Below are 13,072 nucleotides of genomic sequence, written 5' to 3'. Positions count from 1 at the left end.
AGTGACTTTATTTGGTGCGTGTGTGGATCACTCATTAGGTGGTAAGCTTTGAGGGTAGGGAGGCTGTCTGTTAACTGTATCTACCTTACCTAGAAGATGATGGCACTCACAAAGGTATTACTGTTGATACTGAAGGGAGACTTGCCCTGATAAAAACAAAGCATATCCTAGAACACTGTAAATTTAAAGTGTAGTATTGGCAGAAGAACCAACACAAAACTATTGAATTAATCACCAAGGCAAAAAGAGGCCAGTGATGCCGGGCCGGTGTCGCTCAGTGGTTGAGTGTTAATCTATGAATCAGGAGGTCAGGGCACATACATGCCAGGTTGTGAGCTCCATCCCCAGTAGGGGGCGTGCAGGAGGCAGCCAATCAATGATTCTCTCTCATCTTCGATGTTTCTCTCTCTCTCCCTCTCTCTCTCTCTCTCTCTCCCTCTCTCTCTCTCTCTCTCTCTCTCTCTCTCTCTCTCTCTCTCTCTCCCCCCTTCCTCTCTGAAATCAATTAAAAAATATTTTTTAAAAAAGAGGTCAGTGATCATTTCTGTCCTGTGCACTATGCAGTCTCCAACAGATTTGGGACCAGGATAAAGTAAGCAAGTGTTCAGGGTGGAAACTTTTAAAAGACACTCCCACTTAGGTGCTGACCCAGCCCTCGCACGAGCTGAAAGTGAGCGCCTCCTTGAAGTTCAATCTCTGGGCACCTTGCTTGCTTCGCCTTAGTCCCAGCCCTGATCTCCAGTGTTTAGCTTAGTGCTGCCACCAGTCTAGTATTCAAGAAACATTTTTCTGAATGAATGAATGAATGAACGAAGGAACGAACAGGAAGCAGGAAAACAGACACTGTCCCCACCCAGGCAGCCTTCGGGGGAAATTAAATGACATTATGCAAATAAAAAAGTTACTTAGGCAGCAACAGTTGCCATTTTGTATCTCACACAGTTTCTGTGGGTCAGAAGTTGGGGAGCAGCTTTCCTGGGTGGTTCTAGCTTGGGGGCTCTCATGAGGTGGCTCACTCGTGGGGTTGGCTGCTTACTGCTGGCTATTGAAGGCCTCAGTTCCCCACAAGGGAGACCTCCCCTCAAGGACATGAGTGTCCCCACGTGGCAGCTGTTCCCCCCCAGAGTGAAGGCTCCAAGACAGGGCAAGGCAGACGCTGCAATGGCTTCTCTGACCTTGGCTCAGAAGTCACCCTTCGTCATTTCCACAGTGTCTTACTGGCACACAGATCAGCTCTAACGCAGGAGGGGACACGAGCACCAGGAGTGAATCACTGTGGTTCACCCTGGAGGCGGGCAACCGCAGGTGCTTAGCAGTGGTTCTCAACCTTCCTAATGCCGCGACCCTTTCATACAGTTCCTCATGTTGTGGTGACCCCTAAAAGCGGAATGGATAAACAAGATGTAGTATATACATACAAGAGAATATTATTCAACCTTAAAAAGCAATGAAGTTTTTTTTTAAAGTATATGTTTATTGATTTCAGAGACGGAGAGAGAGATAGAGATAGAAACATCAATGATGAGAGAGAATCATTGGTTGGCTGCCATCTGCACCCCCCACACTGGGGACTGAGCCCACAACCCGGGCATGTGCCCTGACCGGGAATCGAACGGTGACCTCCTGGTTCATAGGTCGATGCTCAATCGCTGAGCCACACCAGTCATGCAGCAATGAAGTTCTGATACATGCTACTACATGGATGAACTGTGTGTGTGTGTGTGTGTGTGTGTGTGTGTACTTGAGAGAGAGAGAAAGAGAGGGAGAGGGAAGGAGGGAGAAACATCAATGTAGAGAGAAACATCCATTGGCTGTCTCCCATATGCATCCCAACTAGGGATTGAACCTTGAACAGACAACCTAGGTATGTTCCCTGACTGGGAATCAAACCTGCAACCTTTTAGTATCGGACAAAGTTCCAAAGAACTGAGCCACACCTGCCAGGCTGGACTTTGGAAACTACATGCTAAGTGTAATAAGATAGACACACAAGGACAGCTTCCTGCCTCCGGAGACACTACAGCCAACTGTATAAAGACTGGATCACGGATAGAGCATTGGCCTGTGGGCTAAAGGGATTTATATGATTTCGTGTATAGGAGGGACCTAGAACAGGTAAATTTATAGGATCAGAAACTAGAACACAGGTTATCAGGGGCTGGGGCATGGGAGGGAGGCTTTTAGGGAGTTCCTGTTTCATGGATACAGTTTCAGTTTGGTCTCGTTAAAAAGTTCTGAAAATGGACAGTGGTAACGGTTGAACAACATTGTGAATGTACTGAATGCCACTGAATTGTACCCCTAAACGTGGTTAAAATAGTAAATTTTATGTTATTTACATTTCAACACAATAAACAATGTTACACAATTTATGTTAAACAAAAACCCGCACAACTCAGTAGTAGCTATCACCAATACAGTGCTTACTATGTTACAGACATGATTCTAAGCAAGTCATTCACTGAAACCTCAAAACAACTTTAGCCTGGCCAGTGTGGCTCAGTGGCTGAGCGTGGACCTATGAACCAGGAGATCACAGTTTCTCAGTCAGGGCACATGCCTGGGTGTGGGCTCGATCCCCAGTAGGGGGCGTGCAGGAGGCAGCTGATCAATGATTCTCTCTCATCATTGATATTTCTATCTCTCTCTCCCTTCCTCTCTGAAGTCAATAAAAATGTTTAAAAAAAACCCCACAACTCTATAAGGCAGTACCAATATTATCAACCCCATTTTACAGATGAGGGAATTGAGGTACAGAGAAGTTGAGTAACTAGCCCAAGGTCACACAGCTTGTAAATAAATGGTGGAGCTGAGATTCTAGTCCAGGCATTCTGCCTGCAGATATGGTGCCTCTTGCCACTATACTATGCTGCATTCATGTAAGCGTATAGAGAGATCTGGAAGAAAGCACACTTCTGGAGAGGCAAGTGGTACGGGCTTGAGTTGTCCAAAGAGACTGCATCTTTATATATATATATATATATATATATATATATATATATATATATATATATATATATATATATATATATATTTTAGAGTCCCGGTGCACGAAATTCGGGCAAGAGTAGGCCTTCCTTCCCCCGGCTGCCAGCACTGACTTCCCTCTGGCATCCAGGCCCTGGGCTTCCCTCCAGCACCTGGGACCCCAGCTCCCCTTGCAGCCCTGGCTTCATCTGGAAGGTCGTCTGGAAGGACGTCTGGTCTAATTAGCATATTATGCTTTTATTATTATAGATATGTATAAATTTATTTATTGATCAGAGAGGAAGAGAGAGGGAGAGAGAGATAGAAACATCAATGATGAGGGAGAATCATTGATCGGCTGCCTCCCGCATGCCCCACACTGGGGATCCAGCCCACAACCCCTGTGTGTGCCATGACCAGGAATTGAACCCTGACTGCAACCCTTGACCAGAATCAAACCCGGGACCCTTCAGTCCGCAGGCCAACACTCTATCCACTGAGCAACACCAGCTAGGGCAATTTATGCACTACTGTATAACTGAAAATAATTTAGCCCTGCCAGTGTGGCCCAGTGGTTGAGCGTGGACCTATGAACCATAAGATCCTGGATCAATTCCGGTCAGGGTGCATGGCCAGGTTGTGGGCTCAGTCCACAGTAGGGAGGGAGCGTGCAGGAAGCAGCCGATCAATGATTCTCTCTTACCAGGGATGTGTCTTTCTCTCTCTCCTCTCCCTTCCTCCCTGAAAGCAATAAAAAATTTTTTTAAAAAGAATTTAATTGCCCTGGCTGGTGTGCTCAGTGGTTAGAGCATCACACCAAAGGTTCTGGTTTGGTTCCTGGTCAAGGGCATGTACCTAGGTTGCAGGTTCACTCCCAGCCCCCATCAGGGCGCATGTGGGAGGCAGCCAGTCGATGTGTCCCTCTCACATTGATGTTTCTCTCTCTCTCTCTCTGCCTCTCCCTCCCTCCTTTATTCCCTTCCACTCTCTCTGTAAAAACAATGGAAAAAGTGTCCTTAGGTGAGGATTAACAATGAAAAAAATTAAACAAGGAAAAATATTAAAGTAAAAAGAAAAGAAAAAAGAAAAGAAAAAAATGAATATATAACAATAGAAAAATGGGAAAAAGATTTGAACAGCACCACAAAATGCTATTCAAATGGCATATATATAGATCTATATCTATCACCTATCTATCTATCTATCATCTATCTATCTAGATATGAAAAGGTGCTGCCTTGGCCGGTGTGATTGGGTGTCCCAGGCACCAAAACTTTGCAGGTTTGATTCCCAGCCAGGGCACATGCCCAGATTGCAGGTTTGATCCCTCACAGCAGATGGATGTTTCACTCTCACATCGATGTCTGTCTGTCTGTCTCTCTCTCCCTCTCTCTTCCTTTCTCTCTAAAAATCAATTTTAAAGTCTTTTAAAAAATAAAAATACAGCTCTAACCGGTTTGGCTCAGTGGATAGAGCTTCAGCCTGCGGACTGAAAGGTCCCGGGTTCGATTCCGGTCAAGGGCATGTACCTCGGTTGCGGGCACATCGCCAGTGGGAAATGTGCAGGAGGCAGCTGATTGATGTTTCTCTCTCATCGATGTTTCTAACTCTCTATCCCTCTCCCTTCCTCTCTGTAAAAAATCAATAAAATATATTTAAAAATAAAAATACAGACAATATCAAGTGTTTAGGGAAATTCTAATGCATGACTCCAGGGATGTAAATTGATATATTCACTTTGGGAAACTGGTGAAAGAAAGGGAAGGACACATGGCCACTCGGTGACCAGGAATTCCACTCTGAGATCCATACCTAACAGAAATGATTGCGTATGTTTATCAAAAGACATGTTCTAGGCTGCTCATAGCAGCACTACCCATAATAGCTAAAATGTGGACTCTACCCAGATGCTCACCAGCCGTAGAATGGATAAACGCATTGTGGTTCATGCACACTGGAGAATACTACACAGCATTGAGAGTGAATGATCTCCATCTGCACACAGTAATATGGATGAATCTAACAAAAAATGTTGGTCGAAAGAGGCCACTGTGTGTACAATTGCATTTATATAAAGTGTAAAAACAGGGGAAACTAATCTACGGTCATAGAAATCAGGAAAGTGATTTTCCTTCTTGGGAAGAAGGGAGTGACTGGAAAGGAACAAGGTGCGGGGAGAGCTTCTGAACATTTGTCATATTGTTTCTTTTTTAAAAAATATTTTTATTGATTTCAGAGAGGAAGGGAGATAGAAACATCGATGATGAGAGAAACTCATTGATTGGCTGCCTCCTGCTACTGGGGGGATCAAGCCCACAACTCAGGCATGTGTCCTTGGCCGGAATTGAACCTGGGACCCTTTAGTCCACAGGCCAATGCTCTATCCACTGAGCCAAACCAGCTAGGGCTGTCATATTGTTCCTTAATCTGGGTGCTGGTTATAGGCATGTGTTCTCTTTGTGAATAGTTGATTTGGGCACTTGTCAGTATGCATGTTATATTTCAATTTAAAAACATTTTTATTTATTCACTAGGGGCCCGGTGCACGAAATTCGAGCACTGGGTGTGTGTGTGGGGAGTGTCCCTCAGCCCAGCCTGTCCCCTCTCACATACTGGGAGCCCTCAGGCGTTGACCCCCATCACCCTCCAATCGCAGGATCGGCCCCTTGCCCAGGCCTGACGCCTCTGGCTGAGGCGTCCAGCCCGGGCAGCGGCCCCACGATCGTGGGCTCCGCTTTAGGCCCAGGCAAGGGACCCCTAGCTCCTGGGACTGCCAGCTTCAACCGTGCCCAGCTCCCATCGCTGGCTCCACCCCTACTTCCTGCTATCACTGGCCAGGGCGGCAAAGGCGCCTGATTCTCCCATCTTGGCTGGGGGGCAGGGCAAAGGCGGCCCCAGGGCCGCCTTTGCCCTGCCCCCCAGTTCTTAGCTCCCCCCTGGGTTTCCCGTCACTGTCAGTGGCAGGGGGCTTCTTCCTGCTTTCCCTTTCGCCTCCCTGCATTGTGCCTACATATGCAAATTAACCGCCATCTTGTTGGCAGTTAACTGCCAATCTTAGTTGGCAGTTAATTTGCATATAGCCCTGATTAGCCAATGAAAAGGGTAGATCGTATGCCAATTACCATTTTTCTCTTTTATTAGTGTTGATGTGAGAGATTTGTTGTTCCATTTATTGATATATTCATTGGTTGATTCTTGTATGTGATGTGCCCTCACCAGGGATGGAATCCGCAACATTGCCATATCAAGATGACGCTCTAACAATTGAGATACCCGACCAGGACGAGTCAATTTTTAAAAAAAATGTTTTTTTATTGATTTGAGAGAGGGAAAGAGAAACATCGATGGCTGCCTCCTACACGCCCCCTACTGGGGATGGATCCTGCAACCAAGGGCATGTGCCCTGGCGGAGAATCAAACCTGCGACCTTTTGGTGCATGGGACGAGGCTCAAGCAACTGGGCCACAGCGGGCAGGGCCGATACTTAAAGTTTATAGAAATTGAGAGGCTCATTATCAATTCTTGCATCATCTACCAGCGCGTGCCCACTACACTGGTCCTAAGGCGCTGAGATAATGCAGGGAGCCCGAGCATCCCCGCCTCCCATTCCTCCCCCGTGATTGGCTGGCCTTCTGGCCAATGGCGGAAGACTGCACCGCTCTGCGTCTCCCGCAGCATCAGCGAGCTGCAGCTCCGCAGCGCAGCTGGTAGGTGGCGCTGTGAGCACACCGACGCCTCGGTCGAGTGCAAACTTGGTCCCCACCCTCTCTGATTCCTCAGATTCTGAGAAATGGAGAGAGACTATGCTCCCGCACCTCCAGCCTCTTTGCAAAATTCTTTTGTGGCTTTTTCCGCCTGTACGTCTCTCCCGTGCTGGTCCGGACTCCCAGGCCCCGCCTTGTACCTACTCTGGCTTTTGGGTCCCAGTCGTTGGGGCCTCCAGGGCAGGGCCCCAAATCTTGACAGCGGCCCAGGCCGGCAGTCGGAACTTCTTTCTGTCGAATAATTGTTTACTGGGCTATTTATCCTGGAGTGGAGGCTAGCGGTGGAGTACAGGGCGGCTGCCCCAGGGTCGCCTGCTTCCTGTGGTTGGCTTGCTCAGCTGACACCCGCCCTCTTTAGCACGGGAAAGAATTGCAGAGCTGGGAGGACTTTCCTTGATGGTTCTGTTAGGTCATCCAGGGAAACCCTGCCCGATCCCCTGCCTTATGCCTGGATTTATACTGGGGACATCAGCGGTGACCGAGAGTCCCAGCCCTTTCCTCACCGGGCTCACAGTCTGGTGGGAGAGAAAGACCATCACCAGACATGGACAATCCAGGGTGGTCAGGGTTTGGGTGAAGGGCCCGGAGGAGCTGTTTGTGGGAATCAAGACGGGCAGTCTGACCCAGCCTGGCAGGTCAGGGAGGGCCTCCTGGAAGAGGGGACATCTGAGCTAGCATCTGAAAGAGGGGTAGGAGTTAGGCATGAGCTAGCATCTGAAAGAGGGGTAGGAGTTAGGCATGGGACAAGGACTGTATCTTTTTAGCTACCATGCATTTCCCCAGAGCCTGTCATCATCTCCTTTGTTTAACATTGAATTCTTTTATTTATTAATGAACAAATATTTATTGTGGATTATTTGCCAGATGGAGGAACTAGCCAGAGTCCCTGACGTCAAAGGGCTCACACATAAAATGGTGATACCAATACAGAACTTCAAACTCTGATTGAGTGCTATGAAGAATGACCAGAGTGCCCTTGCTGGTTTGGCTCAGTGGAGAGAGCATAGGCCTGTGGACTGCTGGGTCCGGGTTCGATTCCGGTCAAGGGCACATGCGTGGGTTGCAGGCTCGATCCCCAGTAGGGGGCGTGCAGGAGGCAGCTAATCAATGATTCTCTCTCATCATTGATGTTTCTCTCTCTCCCTCTCCCTTCCTCTCTGAAACCAATAAAAATATATTTTAAAAAAAGAAAAGAATGACGAGAGTAATCTATCCACTTGTCTGGGTTTGAATCGCAAATCTGCCACTTACTAGCTTTGTAACCTCTCTGTGCCATAGTTTAGTAGAATAATAACTATAGTCTAAACATGAATTAACTCACTTGATCCTCCACAACACCTTTTGAGTAAAGTGCTTCAGAATGTTGCCTAGCATAAAGTGCCCATTTTTATCAAAGAATGATGGGTCAGGACAAATATGGGAGGCCACCCTGAGGAAGTGACTTCAACTTGAGACTTGAAGGATAAGGAGTTGATGGGCTTAAAAAGGGGGAGGGGCCTGGCTGGGGTAGCTCAGTGGTTCAGCATCAACCTGTGAACCAGGAGGTCACAGTTGGATTCACCATCAGGGCACATGCCCGGGTTGTAGGCTTGAACCCCAGTAGAAGGCATGCAGGAGGCAGCCGATCAATGATTCTCATTATTGATGTTTTCCTCTCTCCATTTCCTTTCCTCTCTGAAATCAAGAAAAATATATTCTAAAAAAAAGGGGGGGGTATCTAGGTTCAGTGAATGAACCTAGTCTTCTCTCTTCTCTAGGTGCTGCCAGTTCACAAATTTCCCAAGGTTAGAAAAAACTGGAACACTGCATTGGAGTTACAAAGACATTAATTGGAGAGAGGGGAATCTGGTGCCCCCTTCCTCCATTCCTTCTGGTGTTCCCTCAAGCAATTTCAAAATCACTTACAAGCCAGGGTTGGCAGTAGTAGCCTAAAGAAAATCTCGCCCGCCCATGCACTTGGTTGGCTCCCAGTGCTTAAGACAAACTTCAAAAAAAAGGTCACTAACATCTAAGAATGAGATTTCATGCATTAAAAGTGCAAAATTTTTGCCCGGATGGCATGGCTCAGTGGTTGAGCATTGCCCTATGAACCAGGTCATGATTCCCAGTCAGGGCACATGCCCAGGTTGTGCTGCTCCTCAGTGTGGGGTGTGCAGGAGGCAGCCAATCCATGATTCTCTCATCAATGATGTTTCTGACTCTCTCTCTCCCTTCCTCTCTGAAATGAATACAAATATTTTAAGTGCTCATTTTCTTTTTTTTTTTTTTTAAAAAAGGGGTCATGGAAACAACTCTGGTCAGCAATCAGAAAACTTTTATTTAAATGTTTTTATTTATCGAACTTATGGCAACCTCCTGCTTCATGAGAGGATGCTCAACCAACTGAGCCACACCGGGCCGGGCCAGAACTCTTTCATTCGATGGGGTGTTTTAAAACTTGAGCGCATGTAATTTTATCATCGCTTATAGAGCCAGGCATGATTTTCAGCGCTTTTCAACTATAACTCAATTCTCACGACTCTACGAGGACGGTAAGATTATTATTCCATTTTATAGATGAAGAGACTGCGGAGAGAAACGCAACGCGCAATAGGAAGCTCAGCCTTTCTTCGTGCATTCCATAAATACTGACTCGGCGCCCGGAACGCTCATCGTCCGTGATCCGTATTTCCGGGGGGAGGGGGGGGGACCCGGAGGAACCCCTCCTCAGTTCGGAGGAACTCCAGTGTTACGGCGGGCAGCTTGCCGTCACTACTATTTCCCCTCCGCTCGCCCACGCTGACAGTTGCTTTGCAGTCATCTGTGCAATGCTGACCGGAAAGCCAGGGCTCCCCTCCCGGCTTTCTGGAGACCAGAGAAGCCAGACCAGTAGCCTGGATGCGAGCGTTGTCTGCAGATTGCCTTCACCGCCGGGGAAAGAGCACGCGCTCCCCAGCCCCGCCCCCTCGCCAGCGACGACCAATGGCGAGGCTCGGTTGGGCTGAGGCGGGCCAACCCCTCCTCGTGCTCCCCAGTCAACGTCTCGGCTGGGTGCGCTCCCCCCTCCTTAGCCCCTCCTCACCGCCCCACGTTACGTCTTCCCCTCTCTCCTCCTCGGTTACCCCGGGAGCTGCAGCTCGCGCGGCAAACCCACCTCCCCTGGCCTCTCATTGGCTGGCCAGGTCCCGCGCGAGCGGAATCGCCCCCGCCCACGCAGGACGGGCCGTGCCTCCCTCCAGCTTTCTCCCGGAGCCGGCGCGAGGAGGGGGGGGATCGACTGCATCTGAGGCGCGCACCTCCCGCCGGCCACTCCCTCCGCCTCGCGCCTGCAGCTGCGGCGGCCCGCAGCCCCGGCCGCGCACGCGCACTGGCCCACCCCACGCTGCCCGGCCGCGGGGCGCCTCGCGCTCCGTCTCGCGCGCCGCAGTCACTGCAGTAGCGGCATTTTGCTGGGGCGCACGCGCACTGCGCCCTCCGCCGCGGCCGTTCCCAGCGCCAGGCCGCGACGGCGGCAGGGACCCCTCGGGGGTGCACGCGCCCCCGCCTCTCACCCTACTCCGCGCCGGCTGTGCCCCCCGCGGCGCGCTCCCAGGGGCCGTTATCCTGCAACGGTCCCGGCGCCACGCACGCGCAGTAGCGAGGGGGGCGCGCGCGAGGGAGCGGTGGCCGCAGGAAAGAGGTGCCGCCGCCGCCGCCATTGCGAAGGAGGGAGGGAAGGAGCGAGCGAGCGAGGCCGGTCCGCCCTCCCCCTGGTTCCCGCCCCTCCCCCTTCCCCTCCCCGCCCCCCCGGCCCCGAGGGAGAGCCGCGCCGCGGCGGGAGCTGCAGGAGGCGGAGGAGGGAGTCCGCGAGGGAGGGTCCGCCCGGCCCCCCGCCGCCGGAGCCGCCGCCGCCGCCGGAGCCGCCGCTAGACGAGGAGCAGCAGCAGAACATGGCGCCGGGGCCGCCGTCGACACAGCCGGGATCCCGGAGGCCGGGGACGCGCTGAGGGCGCCCCGCTGGTGAGTGCGCGAGCTCGTGGGCCCCGGCGGCGAGGCCGGGCGCCGCCCCGCTGCGGGGTCCTGGGGGAGGCGGGGACCGCGGGGCCCGAAGCCCGCGAACAATGGAGGATCTGGAGGGGGAGGGGAGGGAGCGGCCCCCCCAGCGCCCCGGGCCCCGCCGGCCCCGCCGCTTCGTGCCGGGGCCCGGCCCGCGGCGCCCGCCGGCCCTGCGGACGTGCCCCTGACCGCCGGCCCCGAGTCCGCCTCCGCCCTCCGCCCGGGATCTCGGCATCTGCCTCGCCACCCCCTCCCCACACTCTCCTCCCCGTTCCGCACCCCCCGCCCCTCCCGCCTTGGCCCCTCCTGGACTCTGCAGTGCTCGTGGGACCCCCCCTTCCGCAGTCACCCTTCTGCGCCCCTCCATTCTGGACCCCCCGCTTGGACATCCGTGACCTCCCTGCCTCTCCTCCGACCCCGCTCCCTCCCGCCCTCCTCGCTGACCTGCCTGCTCTTCCCCTCCTCGCGGGGTCGGTTGCCTCCCCAGGAGCTGTCCCTCTAGGACCCGCGGCCCCACCTCCTCGGGGAGCCATCCGAGACCCCGTTCGTCTGGCCCTGCCGTCCCCGGGGCCTCTCCTTGGGCTTGATCTCACCTCCGTCCTGGGCCCCGCTGCCCACTCGCAGCACCTGCTGCTCCCCGGGGGTGCCCCTGGCTCTGTGACCTTCCACACCTCAGCTCTGGCCCCGGCTCCCTCATGCTGTCCCCTTCCTCTCCTCCCATTTTTCTTCTTCTTTTTTTTTTGTCATTCAGACCCTTCCCTCTCTTCCAGACCTGCCTGCCCCCCGGTTCTTCTACCCCTTGCCCAATTCCAGCTCTTGCTGTGCCCCTAACCTGCTTGCTTTCCGACTGACCCTGCCTTTCTTGAAGCAGCCTCCTCCCCAGCTCTGACTCTGCAGAGCTCTGGTTTCTGCCATGCACGTCTCTGCCGACTCTCCCCAGCCCAGCCCGTCTCTCCCTGGCCCAGCTCTCCGCAGCCTCGGTGCTGCCCCAGGACTCAGTCTGCCCCAGGGTTCTTGAGGGTTTTCTCTTCCCACCTCCTCTTTGCCATTCTTGAGCCGTTCCATTCATTTGCCGCCACCCCTGTCTTTGACCTGTCTCGCCTTCAGTTCTTTCCTCTTCTTTTATTGCTCCAAGTCCTCTCGTCTCCATTTTGGCCCTTTACCTCATTAAACCACCGATAACTTCTCTCTGACCCATCACCCCCTCCCCTTCCCGTCCTTCATCCACCTGCCCCCAAGTCCTTTTTGCACCTGCTCTTCCATTTGTTCATCGCTGCCCCATCCTCTCCAATGTCTTCCAGCTCTGCCTCCTCGGAGCTGTCCACTCGCTCACCTATGTTTCTGGACCCGTTTCAACTTTCCCTAGGGCTGTCCCTGCTTGGAGTGGTCCTCTTGAACCCCGGGCCTCTCCTAGCCGCCTCCACCTCTGCGGCTTCTCAGTTCTGAGATGACCGCCTCACCTTCTCTCCCCCCACCATCTTGATTCAGCTCTCAACCTCCACTCTCTCCTCTCTGGTATTTGCCCTCCCCACGTTGCCCTGCCTCATACCTTCTTTTTGAGCCTTCCTTCCCCGAATTCTGCCCAGTATTAGAGCTGTTTTTTCAAGCATTCCTTCCTATCATCGCCTGCCTCCCCACCCCCAGAATCCCCTCTTGGAGCCTCCTGAGTTTTTGGATGGATTCTCCCTCCCTTTGAAACCCCTTTCCCCATTTTGTTCCTCATTGATTTCTTTCCTCCCTTACCTTTTCTGTCCCCTAGTATCCTGCCAGGCTCTTCCCATTAAGTTACCAGACTTGCTTCTCCTAGCTCCCCTCCCGGGCCCCACCCATTCCCCATTGAGTGCTCCCCCTCTTCAGGCATGTCTTCCTCTAGTTTCCATGCTCAGCGTTGGAGAGGAAGGGGCTGGGTTGGATCTAGGGTTCTCTAGGCTCTGATTTAGACTGCACATTCCCTCTGCTCCCTGATCCTGCGGGTTTTATCCTGAGGAATCCTGTGAGATCTGGGTACATAGGTGGGTGCTGGTTGATTGGTCACTGTTCTCTGGAGTCTGGGAGTGTCCCCCCATCTCCCCATCCCCTGTTACCAAGGTTAGTTGTGGTGGGGGGCAGATCTCTTTCCAGCGCCCCATTTTCTTTTCCTCCCCCATTTTGATCCCTTGTCCCTTCAGTTCCCTGGGCTTTGCTGCTTTGCGTCCTTCAGAAAGGAGAGTGCAGCTGCTCACAGGTCTTGGTTCTGTCCCCCCCCCCCCCCCCTTCTCTGAGCTTTTGTAAAGAGACAGTTGTACTCTCTCCCCCTTCTACCTCCAAGCCAGCACCCTTTGGGAGAA

At 52.4% G+C, this 13,072-nt stretch overlaps 1 protein-coding gene and 1 long non-coding RNA gene across 2 annotated transcripts in view; one reads left to right on the top strand and one right to left on the bottom strand.

Moving 5' to 3' along the window:
- Positions 1–13,072, bottom strand: part of LOC132216699 (uncharacterized) — a 207,008-nt gene that overhangs the window by 80,574 nt on the left and 113,362 nt on the right. The gene's annotated exons all lie outside the window — the stretch shown is intronic.
- The window catches only part of ARHGAP35 (Rho GTPase activating protein 35), a 138,367-nt gene continuing 135,283 nt past the window's right edge, over positions 9,989–13,072 (top strand). Inside the window, exon 1 of the mRNA XM_059666065.1 lies at positions 9,989–10,709. The gene's annotated coding sequence lies outside the window, so the exon portion shown is untranslated. The remainder of the gene's footprint in view (positions 10,710–13,072) is intronic.

Source organism: Myotis daubentonii, chromosome 15 (genome assembly GCF_963259705.1).
Source record: "Myotis daubentonii chromosome 15, mMyoDau2.1, whole genome shotgun sequence".
NCBI classification, from domain to species: domain Eukaryota; kingdom Metazoa; phylum Chordata; class Mammalia; order Chiroptera; family Vespertilionidae; genus Myotis; species Myotis daubentonii.
This window is presented reverse-complemented; position numbering and strand designations above follow the sequence as displayed.